This window comes from Manacus candei, unplaced genomic scaffold (genome assembly GCF_025592945.1).
Source record: "Manacus candei isolate 608988 ecotype Guabito, Panama unplaced genomic scaffold, ASM2559294v1 h1tg000088l, whole genome shotgun sequence".
Taxonomy (NCBI): domain Eukaryota; kingdom Metazoa; phylum Chordata; class Aves; order Passeriformes; family Pipridae; genus Manacus; species Manacus candei.
Genome location: NW_026138136.1, coordinates 7,222,399 through 7,237,954, shown reverse-complemented (window position 1 = coordinate 7,237,954; position 15,556 = coordinate 7,222,399). Strand labels below are relative to the sequence as shown.

Sequence of the window (15,556 nt, the reverse complement as noted above, 5' to 3'; positions counted from 1 at the left end):
GCACACAGTCAAAGTTTTGAGTCTTATTTGGGTTCTGAAAGGATCACAGGGTCATGACTTCGATTTCTTTCCTCAGAAAGCAGATGTACTGAATATATCACTTGTTACTAAGTGATCTACCTGTCTGCCCTTCTGTTGGTTCACTTTCCTGTCAGGACCATAACATGTCAGAGATATACATAACAATACAACGTTCTATATGTACCTAATTGACCATTCACTTGGATTTTACTAGGAGGACAGACAGGCTAGAGCCGAGAGCTTCAATTCTTCTTGGATTTGTCTCTAAGACGCAGTTTTGAAGCTCTGTCCTGTTTACCATGAAAAGCAGACCGTAAGGAAGTTGAGACTGTTTGACACAATGAATTCAAGCCTAATAATTGAATTACTGAATCTCTGTGGCGTTAAGCATGTCAGGACTCTGCATGAAACTGATTTATGAGTTCATCAACCCAGGAAATAAATAATAAATAAGTCAATCTAAGTGGAGAAAAGGGAGGGTTTCATTTTGAGATGGATGGAGTGGGAGAGGGGGCACACTTCAAAGAAAAGGGTCCCTTTCTATTTAGACTGATTATTTCATTTTCATTAGCAACGTTGTGGTTTGAGGAAGATGCTACAAAACAGAAAAGAGAAGGATAGGCAGATTCACAGCATATGTAGAAGTAGTGATGGTCAAATCTCCTTTTATTTTGTATTATAGCATTGTAATAGTCAGAGGGTCAATCCCCTCTTCTACTAAGTAATATTGGAACACAAATCCCTCACCTCTGACCACAGTACCTTTCAGCTACCTTAGCTCTACAGTATTACCAGCAAAGTATTTATTAGAGTTTACTTCCATCTATTCAATATTATAACATTAACTCTACAAAATATCAATGGAGACATGTTAAATGAGCACATCACAGAAAACACCAGGCAAGACAAGTCGTAATTGAGGGAGAGTTTTTGCAGAAGGTTTTAATGACATTCACAATTAGATGTTTTCAGTATTTTTCAGACAACCTGGAAGCTGACAGAATATCATTGTCAATGAAATTTGCAAAGAATACTAACAGTCTGGACCACTTGCTCTATCAAACAACTTGGGTTGCTTGGTAACCTCAGTCCATGTATGTATAACAACATACTGAGTTAAGGCTGAAGAATACTTGCTTCATTGAGAGCAAGAGGAACTGTATTGTAGGGGGTCCTAATCTTTGAGGGAAATATTTCAGGAATCACAGCAGATAAGCAACTTGAGCAAGAAAACTGGTAACATAGAATGAGGGTTGTTGCTTTGGTTGTGAGTCTGATGTTGATGAGTCTGATGCTAGTAGGCTGTGTTTTGGTGCCCCTGCTTTAGGAAAGTGTGTTGAAAATAAAAAAAACCACAAAGGGTCAGAAGAAATCATCACTTTCTTTCTTTTGTGCATTTACTTTGTAATTAGCTTTCTGGAAAAGGGTTTGTTCCTCTCGGTTGGTATCATTCAAGTATTTTGATTTTACAGTGTAGCAGTAAATAATATGGTGGCTGATCTCACTTGTTTGATAATCTAGATTGGGAAGTACATTATTACCCAAAAAAGAATGGGTAATATCCTTTTACATCATATTCTCCCTGCTTACTATATTGTTGATTGGCAGCATAATTCCCATGCTCAAAACGGTGATGGGTGAAAAGTCTTTGATCACTATAATCAATCCTGTTCCACTGTTGTGAGAAAGTCATACAACAGATTATTTTGGCTGCTACTTTGTTTACATTAGGTACTTCTGTTGGTAAAGGTGGAGATATATTAAGTCACATTTAGAGAATTACATAAAATTTCCTGATATATTTATTCAGAGTCTTGATATTGACTTTTTATCTTAGAAACCAATGAATGACATTTCCCATTTACTTCATATTTATTTCTTACTTATATTAAAGTGATTTATTAGTCAAATTAGCTATTCGTTCTACTGTGTAAACAGAACTATGTGTTTCTTTCTTTACTGTGCCCTGCAAGATTTTAGATTTAGCAGATTTCAGTCTATGCCATGGAGTTTTTACCGACAGTAGAAAGTAAGATTTTCTGCCTTTATCAGCTCTCAAGAGATAACTTTGAATGAACTAGATATTGCATAAAGTTAACCTGATAAAGTGAAGAAAATACCTTCTCTGAACCTGCAGAGGAAGCTACAGATATCAAACTTGGACTAAACACTTCTGTCAGAGGCTGTTTTCTCCAGTCACTTAAACTCTCCCAGCTCAGTAGTTTGATGGACAGCAAATCTCTATCAACAGATATATAATACGTGAATGCTGCATGATACTTAATGCAAATCAAGTTATTGAACTTAAGAAGTTTGGTAGTACATTGTTAAAATTCCGTGTTTAATTTTAAATTATCCTATTTTAAATAAAAAGATAATCTAAAATAAAAATACATATTTAATTTGAAAAAAATGCACTTGGTTAAAAGAAAAAGAAAAATAGTTTGAGCAAAACCCATTCTTGTATCAAAAAATGATGCATGACTTTCTGTACAGGCTGCCAGCAAGACAATGAAAAATGAAGCAAGCAGCTCTACTTCACATGGCTATTTGGAAACCCTTGAGGTGTTAAGGAAGTAAAATAGTGGCTTGCCTAAGGCAACAACTGTGTTAAACTTAGATGTTGATTTGTTTATTTAATAAGCATAACAAAAAGGCAAAATACTAAATGCATTATCTTATGGAAATAAAAAGAATTCTTATCATAAAGAAAACAAATATTATTTCTCATTTAGGGAATTTCAGAATCGGAATATATGGACATTAAGATATAAAGGGAACATATATTTTTTTTTGAGTTTTTAAAGACAAGATAACATCCAGGCAAGTATATTTGAATTCTGGTTGGTAGTTACATATATGAGGAAAGAATAAGCTAATGTGGACTTTCTTTTTTCCTAGAAACACACCTTGAATCTGAGGCACTACTCTAGCTCCTTAATGTAAAATTCTGTTCAACTGAGTGTAGTGGATTTACTTTCAGGTATTTTTTTGCAGGTTTCTAGTACCCCTTCTGTAGCATGAAGCCAAGTAGCATCGAAATCTTTGTTGTAGGAAAAGGCACAGGAAAATTCAGATGAATGTGGAACGACTATAAGTAAAAAATGTTATCCTCTGACCCAACAATTGTCCAGAAACAAGTGCAATTATGTAGACAAATTGTGCTTTCCCCACAGAGTGGCAATTGCTTGGCATAGAGCATTGCTGAATGGATGGATATGCTTTTGACATCAGCAGGATGGAATGCGCCTGTCCACAGTGAGATAGAGCAGTCATTGACTGACAGGTATAACAAATAAAAATCTTGGCCATGGGAGATGTTGAGCACCTGTGACACTTGTCTTTGCTAATTCAGAGTTTTGCAGGTGAATGCAAGAGTGAATACGAAGGGTCACATTCGCCTGGTTTGGAAGGCAGCAGAGGGAATATCTGAAAGAGGAATTCAATTTTAGGGAGCCTCTAATCAGGCAAGAAATACCAGCGGCACCGGACACAAAAATTCACTGCAGTTGATGTGTTGAAACGGTATTCAGGGACTACCTTTCCCCTCAAGACTTTGGGCCAGAGCAGGCATTGTCTGTCTTTGCCCCCTGATGCTGAACCCACAGGCAACACCTTCACCCCCTGCAGCAGTGGGAAGCTCTTCATAGCTCTTCCTTCCCTCCTAGTGTCTGTGGCCCCAGGCCTGATCCAGGAGAGCATTTCTGCTGTGGCCAAATAGTACCTGGGTGAAAGGGATCAAGCTAGTCAGGGCAAGTGAAGCAGCCTGAGCTGCAGTTACGTACACAAGGGTCCCCTTTGAGGGGACCTCTGCAGGGGTGCTCAGGGCTACAGGAGGAGATAAGTGGGCAGGTCCTGTTGGGGTGTTGCGTGCTGCAGTCACTGCTCTCATCCTCACAGATTCTCATTCCTCAAAGATCCCATGAACACACATCGGTCTAACTTCTGGCATCTGACAGTGGATCCTAAGTTTAGTGGTACCTTCATCTCAGACTCTTCCAGTTAACATAGAGAAGGAGTGATGGGAGGGCAAGACCTTGCGGGATCATGGTCCATTTAAGATCTCAGTGAGCCTTGCAACGTGCCTGTTTCTCTCTGTTGTTGGCCAAAGGCAACTGTTCTCCCGAACCAGGAGCTTTGGTTAAGTGCCTGAAGGTAGGCAGTATCAATGTGAACTTCAGTCCTCATTTCTGTAAGTGAAGAAAGTGGTCTCTGCTCCTCACAGTGCACAGGCGGGCTGCTGCCCCTGCTGCTCTGTTCCTGCTCCCCAGCAGGCAGAGGGAGCTGAGCCTTATAGATTTGGATTCCCCCAGCCTCCTCCAGTAGGCAGAAATCATGGATGCCCCATGGCAGCCCTCCCAGTGAGCACGGGAGTCTGTGCTGAGAGGGTCTGCAGGGTCAGTGAGCCTGGCTCAGCCCTTTGGCTGAAGAACAGCGCTGCATCACCCACAACATTAAAAACAGAAGAAATTGGTGTCACTGCAGCTGGGATCCCTGGGGCTATGGTGTATGTCTGTGACACCCTGCCTACAGCAGCTCCTCCTGGGGCTCTGGCAAAGGGCTGCAAATTCCTGACGGCCCAAAGAATTTGGGGCAGAGAGCAAGTGTTTAGTGTCTTTTTAAGGAGGAGTGTCACTTCCGAACTATGATTCTCCCGTTCTGATATGACAGGGCAGACTCAGTCCAGCTTAAGAACAGTTTGGCTTAAATGCATTCTTATGTAGCTCAACATGAATAGTATTTTTGTATTGTAGTAGTAATAACCAGTTAAAAGATAACAACACTTATTAGGCAGATACAGACATATTCTTTGCCTGTCTTGTCAGGGTGGAACTGAGCAAAAAGCCAGAAATACAGTAAATACAGGTAATTAGGAAGGAACTAAGCCATTTAACTATCCTAAGAAAACTGCCTTCCTAATTTATTTCTTGGGGGGGGGCTAATGGTTGCAGTGTTCTTACTATTCACTGAGATGCATATATTGCAATAGAAGTGCAGAGTGTCTGTATTCTGGCCTTTCAGTTTCATCAGACTTGGGGAATACAGGGGAAAAAAAAGGAAAAGTAAATATGTGAATATAATGGCAATAACATTGAATTATTTTATGATGCCATATGGAGTTAAATTGGTTTAAAAAAAAATGCAATCGCATTTCAATGCAATTTGTTTTATAATAAAAACTTCCCTTTCCTTCACACTTCTACTTCCAGAGGATTCTTATTCAGTGTATTCAGTCCTAGCCAAAAGGTCACTGCTGTCTTACAAGAGAGATCTCCCTCCCCTTCCTGTCACTTCTGGATGCTGTGAATAGAGCTTCCTTTCTCTGAGGCTGAGATTTATCAGTGGCAAGGTGCACTGGGAGCAGCTGAGTATCACCCTCCCCTCCTGAAGGTCAAGTGTGTCACCCCTGGGTGCTGCAGAAATTGTGGGAAGAGAAGGATGGGCAATCCCACCAGTCATACTGGCTCTCATTCTACAGCACCCAGCATTCTGACCACCTTTCCACTGCATTGTGCCATTAATTTAAATTAATTCACCCTCTTTGACAGAATGTTCCCTAGATAGGAAATTTTTAGTTTTATATTAAATTTCTCAATCTATGCATTTAACATTTGTATTTGAATACACACTTTTCTTTGTAGACTCCTGACTTTGACAAGGCATTGATGTAGTAACACATCCTCCAATAGGAAGCAGTTGAAGGGCTGTTCATTCCAACCAAATTCTGACACTTCTAATCACAGTAAATAATATGTTTCATTTTAGTTTTGTCTTGTGGTATTCAGCCGGAGTTCTTATGGAGTGACATTCAAATCCATGTGAATAATTCTCTGCCTGGACTGCTTTCTGTGATATTGGGAAAGGATGTGCAGGAAGGCTGTTGCCGTTCCAGCTTGTGCTGTGAAGAAATGAGAGACTAAATAACCAGTATGAAATGCAGACAGGACTCTATCACAAGGCTACTGACCTTGGTGATTTTGCTGGTTTGTGATCAGGGACCTTTGGTTGCACTGGATGGTTTGAGTCAGAGTAGAACAAAGAGCAACAAGCCCAACACTGGAGGAGGATTTGAGCTTTAAAGGAAAGGACAGACTCAGACCACATGGCAGACAGGTTTATGGAGAGATGGCCTATACTGAAAGAAATGGTTGTGAGGGCATAAAGGGACCTTTTTCTGCTTGTATTTTCATACTTCCTAAATTAAACTGTGTGTATGTGCCTTTACAAGCATCCCTCTCTCTTCACTTGCTTATAAGAGCTCAGAGCAGCTCCAAGATCTTGCTATTCACAGGAAACAGAAAAGACATTTGAAGAAAAGAAAATACTCATTACTTGCAGGTAAAGGCTCAGAGGGAACAGGATATAAACAGCGCAGAAGAAATCTTTAGGGAGTCTAGCTGCCAGTGCTTGGCATGCTTTTACTCAGCGTCTGCAAAGGGAGATTTGGGGCAAAGCTGGAAACACTCAAGCAACAGAGCAGAGAGTGCACATGTACCATGGGGGACACTTCAGCCAAAATGCAGGTCTGTATTCTGAGTGAGCAAGTAGCAGAGTTTCTTGGGAAAAAAAATAAGAATAGCTAAATACTGTTTTGCAAAACAGCTACATCAGTTTAATTGTAGCCTTTCAAAACACCTAACCTCACACAGACGAAGAGGACTTAGAGGTTTCACTGAGGATTTGAAAGTATGATAAGGTTGCAAACAATCTATAAACTTTGGCTTAACTGTAATGTTTTTTATACTTTATTATTGGCGATGTTTTCCATGTACTGCCATAGAAAAGGATAGACTAGAGGCTCCTAAAACATAACTCTCATAAGGCAGTGAGAGTGTACACATCAAAATGACCAGAAAGGGACTAGATCAGTCTCCAGCAAATTAGGAATGTATATTCATTATGCTTGCAATAATGATAGTATGTTTTATAACATTACACTTAAGCAATTGTAATTTCAGTCTTATGGAGCAAAGAGCACTGAGATTTAACTTTTAAATAGTAGATTTAATTGACACTGCTTGAAAAATATTTATAGCCCTTCAATAGTAGGCACTGTGTTTCCCCTTATCCTACATGTTTTTTTTTAATTTAAACTAGCTCTCTGCTTTGTGCATAGAATTATTGACAAAAATATGTCTTTCTTCAGCAAATGATTAGCTAAATCATCCTTTTATTTACAGGCAGTACTGTGTCCCTGTGCCCTAAATCTTGCTAGTTGGAAGAGTAGGAGGGAAAGCAATTTAATTAAGTTAACTTTATTGACCCACTGGAGCTGTTGTTTAATAGCATGGCTCCCTGGAGTGCAGTGCAGGTAAATTGAATGAATGCCACAGAATATCACTTCCCTGCATTGCATATTTCAAACCTCTGTCAGGCAGTTTGGGATGAGCAGCCAATCAGGAAAAAAGTTTTTCCAGCCTTGTTCTGTGGATGGCATTTCCCGTTGTGCTCAGAATGAGGTGCCGGGTGTTACCCATGCGTTCCTCTGAGTGTATCGAGAGGGATAACTCAGTACTGTGTGTTGTGCTCAGCTGCTGCATTTGGAAGTCAGCTTTGTGGATTGGCTCTTCAGCTATGTATCCAAAAATACCTTTTTATGAAGGAGGAAAACTAGTCTGTGAGTCTGAATGAAAGTGCTGTGAGTAAAGTATTTAATATTAAAATCTCAATACATTCATTCTGCATGAGAAATCAGAATCCAGAAGGATAAGAGAGATTTTCTGGAGCTGTGCTTGTCATTAAATACTTGGGAACAAAAAGAAAAATTACAAAACTTGCTTGTTTAACTGTTATTTGATAAAACAAAAGCTACAATGTATACTCAATGTATATATTAGTGTCTGGTACTATTTCAGTTACTGCTTCTGTTGTTAAAATATTTATCCAAATGTCTTATTAGTCTATAAAATATGTACAATCACTCCTCTGCAACTGACTGGAACACACACAATTTTCTGCACTGTTCTGCAACACTGCCCACCAAATGATAAAAGACAGTATATCAGTCTGTTGAATCTGTAATTGCAATAGTTTCTTTTAAAAGTCAAGCCATATATGTAGTTCCGTGGTGTAACAGCTATTTCATTTAGCTTTAACCCTTGAAGAATTTAATTTTTCTTTGATTAAGGCTGAGACATGAAGATCCAGCCCTAAAGCTTTGCTTAAAGAATTAAATACAACCACTTAGCTAATTTTTGTTTTGCTTGGAATATAAAAAGAGGTGCAACTTTAATTACAATTCATAGTTTTCTCATATTCATTCACAATTCAATGTTTCAAAACCGTTTGTGTGTGATTTTTTTCTTTTCTCTACAAACAGGTTTTTCTTGATTTCAAACTGCTATTTCTAATTTTAAATGCCTGTCAGATGAGAGAGGTGGGTTTCTAAGGTAGGGGTATCATTTTTTCTGGTGTGGACCAGAATAGCTGGGAGAAGCAGGCAAGTTTCAAGTGTGTAGCTCCCTTAGGTCAGAATTGTTGCTTTTAAACCACCATATGTAAAGAGTTGTAGTCATGATTGCTGCTCCTATGGCAGGTTTACACCGGTGATGAGACCAACTGTCCTTTAGAATGCAGTTTCTCATGACAATGAGTCACCCTGGGTGGTGGAGGGAAGGGGTCACCCTTACCCCGCGATGTGAAGTCCAGAAGGGAAAACTGCCTTTAATTCAATATTAGATTAACACGGCTTTTGGCTGTCACTGCATGTTTGTGCATTTGCAAAAAATGATGAGGTCTTGCGTGAGTAACCCTGAGCAGTTTAGTAGCTGAAAGTCTTTAGTGCTTGAATACTCTACCTACATTTAATATGTGTGCTTTGGTAGCCACCGCTTGAAGTCCATATTCCATATCTGTAAGATAAGTGAAGCTTCTGTGCTAATGATTGTGTCTGGGGTCAGAGGCAGGCTGTAGCAAGCAGATGATTTTCAGGTATTTTTTGCTTTCCTATGGAGTTTTTTTTCTAAATATTCTGAAAGCTTTATTGTGTGTCTATTAGAATGAAAACATATATCCATGATGCCATCCCACAGTTCCTTCCAAATGCAACAGAGGAATCACACTGAATGGCAAGTGACTGTTTTCCTGCATAAGAATGCATACAGTATTTTTAGGTGAAGTTCTTTAAAAGTGTTAAAATACAAATACATTATAAATACCTGAATTTCAGTTTTACTTGATTACAGTTTTAAAGAACTATTAAATCAAGGTTTCTAATATTATTTCTTTAGCATGTTTAATATTTGCCTGAACATTATTTATGTGTATCTTAGTATTAATATAAATTAATATTGCTAATTGGCAATTCCGAGTGGGGCACAAAACTCATGTTTGACACCATTTTAGACTTCTATGTGCATAATTTTTGGTGGAAAAATTGAAGCATCTCCCACTCCTGTCCACAACCTTCCACCTATTTCTGCCCCTTTCCTTCCCATTGTGCTGGCATAGTTTTTTGTAGGACTGAACACTGAACTGGGCTAGCAACCTTGGAAGATTACCCATCTCCTTTCTCTTTTTCTCAAGGACTCTTATAAAGCAGAGCAATGTGCTCATCTGGTTTGCAGTGTAGCCTCCAAATCATTGCCCAGTGTAACTGAACATGCATCATAGGGAAGGGAGCCTCAGTTCAGTTAGGCCAGAGAAAAGTGCCCATCACACCACCACTGGATTTTAAGATATGCCACTTGCTTGATGCTTTAGCCTGTAAATTCTACATAGACACACAGATTAAGTACTAGTAATGGTGTTTTCTCTGAAGTAAATCTTTGCTGAAAACTTTTGCCAGCACAGAAACAACATTTGGGGTTAGATTTAGCTCTTGAAATTCGAAGGTTTTACGAGTTTGGAGATCTTCAATGCCAAAAGCTAGGAAAAAGCCTAAGTCAGTGCACTTATACCACAGATAAGTGTTGTTTGTTTATCTGAGAATTGGGTACAAAAAATTTTGCTTTCTATATTTAAAAGAGTTTGCTGATTTACTAACTAGTTTTGTGTTGAGGGTTTTTTTCAAGTTTAACCTATATCAAGTGGCTAGAAGTAACATACTATAACTTTTTTTTTTTCCCAGATACTAACAGAAGCTTTTCCTGGGGTTAGGTCTTTCCCACACCTAAGAGACACTGAGGCAGAAGTTTTACAGCTGCAGAGGGATGGCATCTTCTAGGCTCTGGCTGTTCTGCTTAAAGACATTCTTGCTTTCCACTGTCATTGGCACCCAGCAGCTGGCAATGCTACCCCTGTGGTTTTGCTAGTGGAGTGGCTTGCATGATTGCTCATTAGCCTGAAACGTGCAAACTCAGCCAAGCCAGTTCAGATACACAGTTCACACCACTTAAAATAAACCAGCTCCTTTTACCTTGAGCATTTTAGAGGGTGCCCATGCAAACCCCTTCACTGGCACAGCTGTGGGGCAGAGTGTGAAAAAAGGGGAAGAGTAATGTTGTCAAACCAGAGCAACGTTGTGTGCAGAGTGTTTGCTATTCCCCAAGTCTGAACCACTCTGCCACCAGAGAAGGCAGCAGAAGTGGCTGTAGCATGATTGGGTCCAGCAGACTTGCATTCAGGTGTGAGGTTAAGCACGCAGCCATAAGTAAACCAATATGCAAATATTTTTGTTCACACTGATATTCAGATATCCATTCATGGTTCCCCCCCCTTCTGAAGACTAAAGCTGGCTTATGCCTGCATTTCGAGGTTGGTTCTGCTCTACTTCTCATTAATTGACTGTTCATTTATTTCAGTAAATAGAGGCCAATGGGATGTGTCAAATCTTTGCTACACAGAAGACAAACCTTTGATTTAGACTACAACATTATGTCTAAGTCAACTAGTTAGAAACATAACAGTCGATTAGGAGGTGCTCTCAGCAGCTCACGGAGCTTAACCTGGCAGCAGACAGCTAATGCTCCATAATCCCAGCTATGGAAAGGCCTAAGGAGTTTGAAGAGTTCAGTTTGCTAATTTACTAGGAAATCCTTGATCATTCCTTCAGAAGACAAAATTAAGTATATGGAGAAAATAACATGGCCTGGACACCTGAGGATGCTGAACAGGATTCATTAGTCTCTGTCCTCAGTCAGAAACCTGTTGCTGCAATATCTAAGTGTATTGTCTGCCTTGTTGTGTACTTATGGAAGGACGGCAGCACCAGTGTTACAATGAGAAGATCTATTCTCTGCTGTAATGTGTATCACCAACAAAATTGCTGTTTAAATTCTCTATCAGTAGATTACAATAACCCTTATTAGTAGAATTAACAGAAGAAGTGGGAGAAGAAAGGCAGTTTCTCAGCTTGGAAGTTACATATGAGAATTAATTAATCCCAGTGGTTTTTTTCTTAAATAAAGGAGTTTAAGTAAAATCACTGAGAGGAACCTCATGCCCTTGAACAAATGCAGTGTAGCATTTCTAAATCCTGACCACAGGAGAGAAGAAAACATTAGGAAAGAAACCTTGTTATTACAAAATCCAGAAATCTGAAAGGAACTCTGTAGTTAATTGGTAGTAGAGGTACTCTGATTCAAGAAACTACTTCAGAAGCACATCAGTCAAGTCAGAAGTGATATTTTAAAGACTTTTATTGAAGTACAAAAGGCCAGCAATAACCAACATCTTAATCTCTGCCAGAGAATAGGAATTAAATAGTCATTTCAGTATTTTATTTTATGAGTATCATTAACTGTCTTCTGCATCCAAGTTCTTAGATATTCCTTAGCTGTCTTCTGCACCCACAGAATCACAGAATCACAGAAGCAAATAGGTTGGAAAAGACTTCTGAGATCATCGAATCCATCCTATGTCTGAACACCACTATGTCAACCAGACCCCTAAGTGGCACTAAGTGCCATGTCCAGTCTTCCCTTAAATACCTCCAGAGACAGTTGACTCCGCCACCTCCCTGGGCAACCCATTCCAATGTTTAATCATCCTTTCTGTGAATGAAGGTTAATGGGACACGAGGAGAACTGCAGTTTAGGCCAGGAAACACCCCATTTTTTAAAAGCATTACGTGTCTGGATTTTATGTTTTCTTTCCTTCATGATCACTGTACCTTTAGCAAAACTACTTATTTTTGTATATCGTTCTTACTGTTTCGGGAAAGGGATCAGATAGCATTATGAAATGCCAAGGCATACTGAAAAACTACCCTGCATTAACATCATAAAAATGTGCCTCTTCGTAATGTTTGCTCATATGTATTTTCAATGGGGATATTTAATAGGCTTTCTGGAACAAAGAATTCCAACATAATTGCTAATATAACCCATGGCAGAGGATGACACTGGCTTTACCCTGCTGTGCTGGCGTATGGTTCCACATAGATGTACTAGCCACTTCATGGGGTGTTTCCATTCAGCTGTTTGTCAGTTCCTGAATTCCTCACTTAGCATGTCTTCTCTGTAGAGATTTATGAATTTATGCTCTACTTGGAGGAACCCAATTAACTAAGCCAGAGAATGAGTGTCCATACTGCTCACCCCTGCTTGTGTGCGAGTGCTCAGGTCACAGTAACCCAGTTCAGGACTCACAGTGCTCAGGGCAGGATGCCATAAATTATAACCCCTAATTCTACAGTAACTCATGTAACCCTGTGAAGTGTTTCATGTGGCACTGTACAATAATAAGGGTGGCTGGCCCAAACCTCTTGTTGTGAAGCTATGAACACAGTGAAATAGATCATCTCTGCTTCTCCATGTGTGATCACAAAATATGCATGGCCATCAGGTAGGAAAGTTCCTTCTGAATTGTTCAGAGAGTCTGGTGAATTACATAAATACCAAAAATGAGACACCAAATGAGACATGCTGGTTTTCTCAGGGGCCCAGTGCGAACGCTCACATGCTGTGTTAGCGTGTCCACCAGCACTCTTATTAAACTTTCAAAAGCCTTTTCCTGTTTCTCTTCTATCCCCAATCATTTCTAGGAGCTAAGGAGTCCTGTTAGCAGAACAGAACCCTTAGCATGGATGCTGAACTCCTTTAAAAATCTGCCTCAGCTTTTATTGCATTGGGTTGGCTGGCTTTATTTTACTTTCCATCTTTTTTCTCTTTTTTCCTCTCTATATGGTTGTTGTTTCTTGAGTATGGGTATCCCTAATAATTTAAAATTTATCTGGAAGACTGAAAAATAAAATTTCTGGTTATGCCATGGTGATAGTGGATAATTCTTTTGTTAATTCTTTTGCTAATTCCAAAACATGACTAAAATATGGCTTGCATTAGCCTTACGTCTAAAGCATAATTTCATTACAGGCTGTGCTGGAAAAAATTACTTGTATTATATTTGTTTGACATTCATTGATTTTTCAGTTAAGAAAAAGGTCCTGTGGGTCAAATTCTACTCACAGTGACACTGGTGTATACTACAACATTTTGTAGTTTCCTCACATACCTGCTGTGAAAGGGGAGAACACAACTGTGTGACATTCCTACCTTGATTATTGTAAGATTTATGGAAAAGCATATCAGTGTTCCTCTAGCCCATTCCTGGAAATTTCACTGATTTCTGGAAGGAAAAGGGAAAGAAAGGAAAAAAAAGTGGAAAAAATAAACAAACCACCAAGCCAATCCCCCAGTTACTCCAAGGTTTTCCTGGAGTTAACAAAGCCTCCCTGTCACTTAGATGACTTCAAGTGCTGCGATGTCTGTCAGCAAGGAAGCAGCAAGGGCAGAATTACATTCAGGTGTACCAAGACCACATTTTGTTTACATGAGCAGTTCTCACTGAAGCTAATAGAAAGTGTGACTGTGATACTTGTGAACTTACATGAAGGCAGCACTGATTGCACTAAGAAGCTAGGGGTTTTCATTAATTGCCAGAGGTTTTAAGGGTATTTTGTCACACTGCTGACAATCATATTTCTGTTGCCCTAGTTTTAACACAGTGAACAGAAATTGTTTCAGATTTATTATAACCCAGAGTCTAGCAAGACAGATTTGTTCCAAAAGTGTAGTGTGGAAGTCCTTCTCTGTGCCTTTTCCAAGGATGGGATTTCAAAGAGTCATTGATGACTGCTATCAGCAACATCCACAAAGAAAGGTGAGAGAAAGCAAAATTAAGGTAATTTCAGCAAGTTATGTCCCTGCAGCCATTGTGTTTCCTTGCAGGCAGAACTGGTGTGACTGTATTGAAGATGGGAGATGAATTTGGAGGAAGTCCTTCTCACCATTCTTTATGCATTAGCCATAGTTTGGGACATGCCTGGTAGATGGGTTATCCTTAAAACCTATCCCATTCCTTGGCCTTGAGGAAAGGCTGAGAGAATGGGTTGAGGGAATAAGGTCATATTCAGATAGCCTAATTTCCATGTAAATTCCTGTGTTCAGGTATTACCTAAAGTTTTAAAGTCAATTAAGCAGAAGGAATTAGGCACAGAAATTGGTGTCCATACATAGGACCTGTGACAATGGCTTATAGTTGGTACATAAAGGATAATATCTAAATGTAAGTAAGAATCACACAGCCACTTTCCTCTTGGACTAGCTCATTTATGGAAAACATGGTAAATGTAGGAATATCAATGGTGACACGTTAGCATAGCAGATTCACAGCTTTATTTGTGCTCCAGATTACCAGTCACAGAGTATCATGGTCCCCTGACTGGAAACAGAAAGTAGTTTGTTAATTTGTGTGTGCTAATAGATTTTCTATGTTGCAGAATATATATATAACTTTGAATAATTCTGCTCTCGTAAGGTGTACATTTTCCACTATAAGTAACTACTCGGTCTTTTAGCATTAATTGTTGATATTTTTAAAGTTATGGGTTATAATCGATATCTGAGAGTTATAACTATTGATTGAAAAAAGAGCCCACTGAAATAACTAGCAATTACTACTCAATACATTTCATGTGGAGTGGGTGCAATTGCCATAATTCTAGTTAAATAAGAGGTTACCTACATACTGGCCTATCTAATGGGTTTTACATCTAAGGAAGAAAAATCAAAGAGAAAAATCTAATGGTCTGTCTCTAGATATTCTACTTTTTATTTCAGGTTCCGTTTTATGGCTCCATTGTGGCAGAAAAGAGATGTCTTTATTCCTGTGATATAATTGTATTCTGAAGCCCCAGGCCTTGCCCAGCAGAACTAGCTCTGATGAGTAGCTTCAATAATTTAAAAGGCAAATCTAGCACTGGGAGAGGAGGGGGAAAACACTTTTTGTGAAGTTTGACCCAACACATGCATCCAGCAGTCTGAAAGAGTTTCAGGGAAGAGCAAGACCTACTGTTTACCATGGAGCTGTAGTAGTGCATATCACTTACAGGACCTGTCCTTGGCTAGAATAGCTTTGTAAGTTACAGGACAACCAAAAGAAATGGTGGCCCTTTGCTTCTAGGGGACCTGGTGAATGGACATTGCTGTAGACTGGGTTTAGATCCTATGTGATGGCACAGATTTTCCCTACAGGAAGTACTGGAAAATTTGAAAGCTGCTGTTTTTCAGCCTTGTATATATGCTCCATGAAAAGGAACAGCATAAATAAAAAGAGGCTCGATGTGAATAAAAGGAGACTGTGAATGACTGGCAGT

General features: G+C 39.3%; 1 protein-coding gene across 22 annotated transcripts in view; it reads left to right on the top strand.

Annotated features, from left to right (window-relative positions):
• Positions 1-15,556, top strand: part of LOC127482446 (poly(rC)-binding protein 3-like) — a 493,280-nt gene that overhangs the window by 319,019 nt on the left and 158,705 nt on the right. Inside the window, exon 1 of one of the 22 annotated variants that reach the window (XM_051812778.1) lies at positions 7,565-7,660. The exons of the other annotated variants lie outside the window; for them this stretch is intronic. The gene's annotated coding sequence lies outside the window, so the exon portion shown is untranslated. Of the gene's footprint in view, positions 1-7,564; positions 7,661-15,556 lie in introns of those variants that run through there. 22 annotated transcript variants of the gene reach the window in all.